The following is a 10,281-nucleotide window of genomic DNA, read 5'->3' as shown; positions in this document are numbered from 1 at the left end:
GCATTGAACTTGTGATCCTCCAACCTCAGTCTCCTGAGTTGTTGAAATTACAAGTGTGTGCCTCCATGCCCAGCATAACATAGGATCTTGACCATGGACATTGGAGAGTGGAGGAAGGTATAATGAAACCATGGCTAACTCTATGCATTATCACAGTATTTTCAGTGGTTTAGGAACACTGAGTAATACAGTAAGATTTAAATGAAGATTAAAAACAGAAAGTTTCTTTCACTTTCATCCTTACCTATGATAAGTTTTCAGACATTTCTACCCTTAGGTTTATATATCTTCGTATATTTTGCATTGTGATTGTTACTCAGGTCTACTCACAGTGTCTACTCACAGTGTGGTCATATTATTTCAGAAGCTGGATAGAAATGAGAAATTATATCCCGTCTGATTCAAATGTATGATATGTCAAGGTCATTGTACTGTCGTGTGTAACTAATTAAAATTTTAAAAAAAGAAAGTCCATCAGGGCATAGAGAAAAACATAAAACAATAAATTAATTCCTCTTCTGAGACAAAAGCTAGTTCTAAATATGATTCAGAATTAAACATAATAGTGAATATACAATTAAATAGAATTAAACATGTTTAATTTTTCTTTATGTTACCTTAAACTGTAATGTCTTCATTAATACTAGTACAAAAATAAAACTACTCATTCCCTTGATGGAATTGGCCATTAAAGCCATCATTTTTACCCTCATCTGATTTTATATCAATCTTCTTAGACCACCTTCATTCACATGTGTATATTCCCCATAGATAAAATGATATTTTAACACTTAGTAAAACAAAAGAACTTCTAGGTTAAGCAGAATTCCTAGCTTGACTAGGAATTGAGGCCAGCAACTGAGAGATGCATGCCTGTGATGTCTTTTTCTATTGATCTCCATTCAGAAGCTTGGAAGATACAATGGAATAAATGTTATAATTTGTCTATGTTTCACACACCCAAAATAATCTCATAAGTGAATTGTCTCACTCCCCCCAGACACACACCCTGGGACTTCTATAACAAAACACCACAAACTAGGGGGATAGGGTGTGGGAGCTTAATCAACAGAACCTTTTTTTTTCCTCAGAACCTTTTTTTCTTATGGTTCTGGATGATGGAAGTTTAAAGACAGGTGTGAGCAGAGCTGGTTCTTCCTGAGTGCTGTGAGGAACAATCTGTTCTGCCTCTACCCTAGCTTCTGGTATTCTTCAAAGCTTTCTCAAATCCCAGCTAAACAGAAATATAACTAAATGGCACATATGCTTTGAAATACTGACTGAGGTCAAGGAAATACACAAGTTAAATTTCTGTTTGAACTGAGAAAATGGTGTGTATATTGGTAATCTGGTTACTGGTTTCAAGAATAAAGTCTTTTGCTTTAAAACACTGGTGGTGCTTAAGTCCTTGTCTAATTATTAAAATCTGAGCTTTCCATAAACCTCCAATATACAGATGAGTTGGAGTCCAATCAAGACCCTATATCTCCCTGCATATTCTTATTCCTTGATGGAGATCTATCACCCTAGAAAGAAAACAAGAGCCAAGGCATTAATGCTGATGACTTTATTGGAGTCTTTGTGGGTATTTTTGATTTTTTTGTTTTTTGTTTGTTTTTGTTTTTTAGGGTACCAGGAATTGAACCCAGGGGCACTTAACCACTGAGCCACATCCTCAGTCCCTTTTATTTTATTTTTTATTTTGAGACAGGGTCTTACTAAGTTGCTCAGAGCCTTGCTAAGTTGCTGAGGCTAACTTTGAACTTGAGATCCTTCTGCCTCAGCCTCCTGAGCCACTGGAATTACAGATGTGTGCCACTTTGCCCAGCTTATTGGTTTTCTGAAGTTAGAGAAAGAAAGGCCACAAAGTTTACACTCCTGAAAAGTTTATAGTTGCCTGTTGATCTCCATCAATTTCTGAAACAAAAGAAGAATTTTAGGTAAGAATAATAAATTGGCTTGTGCATGACCTATGCCTGATATCTCTTCCATTAAGTAGTCTCACTAAAATACCTTACATTAAGAGAAAAAGGAGGAGAAAGAGGGGAAGGAAGAGAGGGGGCCAGAGGAAAAGGCAGGAAGAATGGAAGAAGAAAGGAAGATATTAAAGAAAAAAGAGAGAAGAGAAAGGGAGAGCTTGGAGAGCCTGCCAACCAACAGAAGAAGAAGAGAGTCAGAAACTCCAACAAGGTAGAAGGACCACTTGCTCTTGTGAAAGCAGAGGGTGTGTTCGTGTGTAAGGTTGGGCAGAGAGCAATATTGTTATGGACACATCTGGGAGAGAGTTTGAGAAAGAATAAAGTCAAGATTTAAAAACGGGAGACATGGGGGCTGGGGATGTGGCTCAAGTGGTAGCACGCTCGCCTGGCATCCGTGCGGCCCGGGTTCGATCCTCAGCACCACGTACAAACAAAGATACAAAGATGTTGTGTCCGCCGATAATTAAAAAATATAAAAAAAAAAAAAAAACCAAAAAAACGGGAGACATGAGTAGAAATGAGAGATTTGGAGAATTTAAAAAGAAATTAATTAAATTACTGAAGGAAATACAGTCAGTACCTGAGACATCACTGGAGACCATCTTTAGTTGGTTTTCCACATCATTCACTGACAGGAGAGCTATTGCTCTGATCATCATTGTCACTTCTTCCATGATGACCACCCTGGCCACCTCTTCTGTGAAGACCACCCTGGCCACCTCTTCCAGGCTGACCTTTCTGGCCACTTCTTTCAGATTGGCCTTTCTGCCTACCCTGGTGACCCTGGTCTCTTTGGCCATCTCCCCTATGTCGCTTTCCATTTGAGCTCTCCTGTCCTCCATGGACAGTTTGACCTCCTGGGCCATGCTGACGATCTTGGCCTTTCTTCCCACTTTTGCCCTTCTTGACACGCTGACTTGTGAGTTCTCTTTGATGTCTGACTTGCAATTTCTCTGGTGTTTCTTCAGTTAATTCATCATCTGCTTAGAAGAAGCAACCAGATACAGAAAAAAAAATGAGAAAAGAAAAAGAATAAAAAAATTAAAAAAGAAAAAGAATAACCATAAGCTTAATGAAGGCAAGTATGGAATGCACCATAGCCTATACTTAGTGAGAAGATATTTAGCTGTTTTAAAATGGTATTAGGTACTGACCAGGGCCCAGGGGCTAGAAAAGGGGCAGAGACATCCTGACTAGAGTGCACGTACTTCAGCACCTTTTGTTTGGTCCTTTACAATTAACTCTCCCCTCACAATTGGTGCATCTTTCACTATTCTATATTGCTGTCCATTCTGAACCTGGCATGATATACAAGAAAACCATCCATAGGCCACAAGACTTCTCATTGTGCCTGAGAGAAACCACCAAATAAAGTCACTTGGCCTACCCCTAGAAATATATGCTTTCTTGACACAAGTCCATTGAACAGGGGATAATTATCAGCCACCACATCCTTCCCAATAGCAGAAAAATCACACAGCACCCACTCTGCTCTTTCTTCTAACATCTTCTACAGACTGCTCAGTCTACAGTTTCTCAAACAGAAGGTATAAAGAAAAATCACCCTACGTTGTCTCCTTTTGCAAATTTCTGGTTTCTGTGATTAAATTCCAGCCCTCATCATCTCTTGCATCAACTTTCAATCATTTCTTCAGGATCTTATGGGCACCACTCTTACTTACAATCATCCTTTGGTGGATTCAACATATATTTAATTGCATGCTCTATACATGTCACACACTAAAATTCAAAGCTTGAAAGACAAATCCTGTGACCTCAAGCTACTGGTTTTTCATTGTTGTCAGATCAACCAAAGAAATTCCCATTATAACTCTCTTATTCAAAAATCTCTTAGGCTGAATCATTTTGCTGATATGTGGATTTTAATTCATAATAAGTTAGGGGGGAAGAATAGAGGTATTTTGGACTAGACAGAGGGGAGTGAAGGGAAGGGAGTGGGAGGGGACAGGAGTAGGAATGATAGTAGAATGAATCGTCATTATTACCCTACATGCATATATGATTACATGACCTGTGTAACTCTACATCATGTACAACCAGATGAATGAGAAGTTATACTCCATTTATGTATGATGTGTCAAAAATGGATTCTACTGTCAAGTAAAACTGATTAGAACAAATAAAAATATATTTTAAAAAAATCTCTTTGTCTTGGTACATATATACAATGGAATATTACTGAGCCATAAGGAAGAATGAGATTATGGCATTTGCCAGTAAATGGATGGAACTAGGGATTATCGTGCTAAATGAAACAGGCCAATCCCCAAAAACCAAAGGCCAAATGCTCTCTCTGACATGTGGATGCTGACTTGCAATAGGTAGGGGTGGAGGGACAGGATTGGACAGGGTGCAAGTGTGGGAAGGGGGATGGGAATGGGACAGACAGTAGAATGAATTGAACATAACTTTCCTATGTTCATATGTGAATACACAACCAGTTAAGGTACACATCATGTACAACCACAGGAATGGGATCCTAATTAGAATAAGTTATAAAACGTATGTATAATATGTCAAGATACACTCTACTCTTATGTATAACTAAAAAGAACAAATAAAAATTTTAGAAGAGAGAGATATACACAAAAAAAACCTCTTTGTTGCCTATATAATAAATAACAAAATCAATTTGTTCGTCACAACATCTTTCATGACCCATATTTTCAACCTTATCTTCTATATTTATTTCAACCTTATTACAACACTCAAAGTTCCAAGAAGATTGAAAACACCACAATACATTCCCAGATTAAGCCATGTGTTTCTTCTGCTTTAGCCACCTCCCACTGTCCCAGGTCCACCGCCCATGCCACCTCCTGTATGAGGCCTTCCCTTTCTTCCCCTGTTCTGAAATCTCATAATATCTTCTTTTGCCCCTTTTCTTTTTCCATAGAAGCATATTTTCTTTTATATGAAAAAAAAATGAAGGCCCAAAATACAGTTTGTGGAAGTAGCTATCAACAAGATGTTAAATTATTTTTCTTTTGCTTTGGTTGAAACAGCCTTAGGACAGCAGTCAGTTCTCCTTCTCACAGCATGTAAACACCATTTTTTCTTACTGAATAAACAAGTTTCAAGAAAAGAAACTAATTGTAAACTAAATCAAACATTTTACCAATAAATAGCTTGTTTTTTTTGTTTGTTTATTAAAGGTAACCACTTCATCCTATAATTTTGGGCATAACATATATACCAATTTAAAATATCAAAATTTTCCCAAAATCATCATCACAGGTGTTAATGAAAAGAGTTCTGAAATGAAATTACTTTAATATATATTTTTAAATCCTAGTAACCAAACATAAATTTTAAAAGTTGGCATTTTCTATAATTATACATATTCTAAAATAAATGACTAATCCTATTTTACAGAGCATACTTCAAACTATTGTTGCCATTTCCATATATTCCCAAGGCAGTGGTTTAAAGGACATTTAGTATATCATATCTGAAACAAAGTTTACAATTCTGATTTACAGCTATGAAAAAGCAATTGAGTTCTATTTAAAACTGTAACCAATTATGAAATATACTTCAAAAATAAACATTTGGTCTGATAGTTTTAATATTAGTTAAAAACATTCTGCTGTTTGTTACTCATGGAAGTTACTTTAGTCCAATGTGCAAAAAAAAAAAAAAAAGTGCCACTGTCAGCTTTTCCTTAAAATACATAAAACCAACACTACCAATTACACACTTAGAAGATTTTAAATTTATTAAGTAAACTCACTGCAAATCCTTTATGGGTAAATAAAGTGCTGTACAGCACACAAAAGCTAGATGACATTCTGTTAAGTTCCACAAATGTATCTGAAAGTGCAAGTTGGTTTCTTATCCTAATTTTGATCCTAAATACAAATCTAATTTTAAAATTAAAAATTGTTTTGTGAGGTGGGGTTGTGGCTCAGTGGCAGAGCACTTGCCTCGCACATATGAGCACTGGGTTCCATCCTCAGCACCACATAAAAATAAACAAAATAAAGATTTTTTTTAATTGTTTTGCATCTGGCCTAGTAGCACAGACCTGTAATTCCAGTGTCTCCAGAAGGCTGAAGCAAGAGTATTGCAAGTTAAAGGCCAGCCTCACTAACTTAGCCAGACTGAGCCAATTAGCAGACTCTGCCTCAAATATAAATTTTAAAAAGGGAGGGAGGGGCTGAGGATGTGGCTCAGTGGTTAAGTGTTCCTAGGTTCAATTCCTGGTACCAAAAAAAAAAAAAGAATTGTTTTGAAGCTGGGCATGGTGGTGTTCTCCTGTAATCCTAGTGACTCAGGAGGCTGAAGCAACTTCCAGGCCAGTTTGGGTAACTTTCTGAGACCCTACCTCAAAATTTAAAATAAGGTCTGAGTGTGTAGCTCATGGGTAGAGCACCCTGGGTTCAATCTCTAGCATGAAAGAGGAGGAGGAAGACAAGGAGGAAGACAAGGAGGAGTGGGGGGAGGGAGGAAGGAGGGAGAGAGGAGGGAAGAGGAGAAGGAAGGAAGAGGAGGAGAAGGAGAGAGAAAGGTGGGAATGGTGATGTAGCTCAGTGGTAGAATATTTGCCTGGCATTTGTGAGGCCTAGGATTTCTACCACTGAATACAAAAACAAATAATAAAAATAAAAAACTGTTTTGATCTAGCAAATCTTGGAATTGTTCCACGTTATCTCCTCTTGGCACTGGTCTCCTCCACAAATCCCTGCTGGTGCAAGGTAGCAAAGCTCCAAAAAAGAGGAATGTAGGAACTCAGCCCCAAGACCACCAGCATCCTGGTGAGCTTGCTCAGCCTCTGGTATGTGTGACTGCAGCTTTTAGGGTAGATACAGAACAATCAAAACGGATGAAGAAACACTTGAGCAAGACAACTACTACTTGTTACAAAAACAGTTAAAAACAGTGATATAAAAAATTAACAAACCAAATATAAACCTAATTCCATTCTGCATTTCCAGAACTTGGGTTCATACTTGCATAGGGTTCCTGATCAAGCACCTAATAGCACTGTCTGCATTTATATGAAATATATTGATTATTAGTAATAATTCACATGTAATTATGATGATGAAGAAATCAATTTATTCAATTATTACTCTGTGCAGTGCACTCACCAGTATAGTAAGTTTAGAGGAATCAAAAATGGAACAGTCTTTCACTGCTAAACTGGACATAGGGGTTCTCAAATTAAGATCATAAAAAGAAGGGGAGAGAGGAGTTTATTGGCAACACCACTAATAAACACCAAAGAGGACAGAAAAACTGACTAGAACTTAAGAATATCAGTTTCCTTGAAAAGTTTTTAAAACCAACCACTGCCTTATGCACAATATGTACAATATGTACAATATTCTGTTCGTTTCCACAAAAGCATAATTGCTGGCATTCTCTGATTATGATGGATGCAGTCTCAGTCTTGGCTTCCTAGGCACAGGAGGACTTCCGGCCCTACACCTCTAGCTTCAGGCTGTTTGGACTGCCGCTGCACTCAGCAGCCAGAAAGGTCCCTGCACCTGTTCGGTCTTGTTCTAGATGGCGCCAAGGATGACTAGTGACCTCTCTCTGGGCATATTGTTCTGGTGCCCCTTCAGATCAAATGCCTTGGCAAATGTTTTGGTGCAGGAGCCAACACAAAGGACTGTCCCCTCTCTGTCTCCTTTCATGAGGTGGGACTTGTGTTTGAAGGCTTTGTCACACTTGTGACAGAATGACTGTCCTTTGTTTCTGTGAACTCTCTAGTGTTTCTTCAAAATAAATGATTTTCCACACAACTCACAACTACAGGCCCTATAATTCCATGTGGATTTTTAGGTGTTCTTCCAGGTGGACCTTCTTCTGTACATATTTCACAAACAAACATCCTGTCCATTGTGTGGAGTTTTTCCTGCTTCCTCAATCTGCTTTCATCAGGAAACATCTTAAAACTTGCTTGGCAGACAGTCAGCTCCCAGTGGTGACCATACAGGAAATACTCAAACTTCATGCCCCTGGCGGCTCTTGTCCAGCCTGGCACCTGTTCATCTTTCATGCCACGTGTTTCATCCTTAAATGTTAAAGCCTGAGGGTTCTGGAACCCTTAATCTTTGGACTCTGGGTTTTTCATGGATTTTACTTCCTGGTCATAGCAATTGACTTTTGCAACTTCCTTGATCCCCTGTTCTTTCAAAATCACTTCCTGAACCCTGACTGAAGTTGTAGGTCACTTACCGTCCTCCTGACATGCCATCAGAAGGACTGTCATCCTGATCTCCAATTTCTTCCACATCATCATCCTGAGTGTCAGCAGTCTCTCCAGTGGGGCAATTTATGTTGAGACACACTTCTCCTTGACTGACTGGTATTTTCATTAGAATTAGATGCATCTCACTTCTGAGAACAGAGTTTATCCAAAAATCAGATGCCAAGAATATGACTCAAGTACATCATTAACATCCCTCTTTTTCAGAGAAATCTTTGCTGTATACATGCAGATCTTGACTTCTTCAAATACACCAGAACAAAGAAAATTTACTATCTGTTTCCTAAGAGCTATTTACCTCCCGTTTTGTTTTTTTTTTAAAGCTTTTTAACATAAGTGCTGCAGGCTGGGAGAACACATCTGTGTGCTCTGAATTTCACATCTTCAACCACAATTTTAATATCACAAAATTGTTCTTCAAGGCATTGTTTGTTTGGTGTTTTCAGGAGCAGAGTTTTAAAAGTGTTGTTATTTGGTTGGGTGGTTTCAGACATACTGATGAAAAACTCCATGAACAACTCAGTTGACTATTTTAATACCTGAAGCACCAAAATATTCAAAGTCTGATCATGGGCACACCAGACTTGTAGCCAGGCACAGTCACAGACACTGCACACACACACACAAGCTCCCTGCATTTACTAGCATGCAGGCTGGATTGGAATGGACACACAGTGCAGGAACACTTGGGTGGCAGTGTTTTGGCTTTTTTCTTTATGTTTTGTTTTTTTTAGTTTGGGGAAGAGCTGAGGTACAAAGGGTCCACATCCGTGATGGTAGCAGCCTTTCTCCTGCAGGTGCACAACCTGCCTTCCCAACTGTGAACCCTTTTGCCCCTTTTTCTGACAATATATCCAAGCATCATCTTCCAAAAGATTTTGAGTTCTTCAAGACCAATAACAATACTTCATTCACCTTTGTATTCCCAGAGCTGAGCAAAGATCCCTGCCAAGGGGATTGCTAAATATTAAATTTTACTGAATTAGTGGTGGAAGAATGCAGATAAAACCTTTCAGGAATTCCCAAATAGGCATGCCATCACAAAGAAAGCCAAGGACAGGACCTTAAACAAGAAAAAAAAAATCAGAACAAGCAACCCCGTACTGAACCTCAGAACATTCTTAAATCCAAAGCAAATATCTCTCTCTCCCTCCTTTTCTCCCTCTCTCCCTCTCTTGTTTTTGGTTTGGATATATTTTCTTGGTTTCTGGTTTTAGATTTTATATTCCTTCTATGATATAGAACTAAAACTGTATGGCAGACTGATTGAGAAAGTAAGTTTTAAAGGTTAAATATAATGTTTTTATTCTTTAAAACTACGGGAATTTAGCCAGGTGTGGTGGCACATGCCTATAATCCCAGCAACTGGGGAGGGTGAGGCAGAAGGATCTCAAGTTCAAAGCCACTTAGCAAGGCCCTAAGCAACTCAGCAAGGCCCTAAGCAACTCAGAGAAACCCTGTCTCAAAACAAAATATAAAAAAGGGCTTGGGATGTGGCTCAGTGGTTAAACATCCCTGGGTTCCATCCCGCGTACCAAAAAAAAAAAAAAAAAAGAACTACAGGAATTTTAAATTATATCAGTAACTCAGAGGCTCCTAGACTCCATTTAGAAAAACTCTCAATAACTTATTTGAATTCAAAATAGCTCACATGGCATTTGAGGCTCTTCTTCCTTTTGAGCAGCTCCTGAAAAGAAAGAACAAAGGAAGGATGAAATTTGAAATGATGTTAGAAAGTGAATGGAAGCATCACTGACAAGTCAGGAACTAGAAAAAAATCACTAAGCATAAAGACTTTTGTTAAGCAATCAAATTGTTTGTTAATTCATTTTTATTCAATTCTGCTATTGCTCTCTCATGTACTCTGGTTCTTATTTTATATCTTTCTTCTACACCCACTCCTTCACTCATATCATTTAAACTGACTTCAAATTCCTCAATTGAAGTGTGCATGATTAATAATGGCTTTAAAATTCATGTATTCAGAAAAAATCAGCTTGTAAGCAGATGTCAAGGCTTTTGAATTAAAAAATGAGTCATTAGTGCTAAAAGTTCAGAGTGGAA

The 10,281-nt window shown here is 38.1% G+C and overlaps 1 pseudogene; it reads right to left on the bottom strand.

Annotated features, from left to right (window-relative positions):
- Window positions 1-7,441: 7,441 nt before the first annotated feature.
- On the bottom strand, window positions 7,442-8,729 carry LOC124093953 (zinc finger and BTB domain-containing protein 14-like; annotated as a pseudogene).
- Between the last annotated feature and the right edge of the window lie 1,552 nt (window positions 8,730-10,281).

This window comes from Marmota monax, unplaced genomic scaffold (genome assembly GCF_021218885.2).
Source record: "Marmota monax isolate L192 unplaced genomic scaffold, Marmota_monax_Labrador192_F-V1.1 WCK01_AAM20220418_F8-fsc00314, whole genome shotgun sequence".
Lineage (NCBI taxonomy): Eukaryota > Metazoa > Chordata > Mammalia > Rodentia > Sciuridae > Marmota > Marmota monax.
Note: the sequence above shows the minus strand (reverse complement) of the source record. Positions and strands in the feature narration are given on the sequence as shown.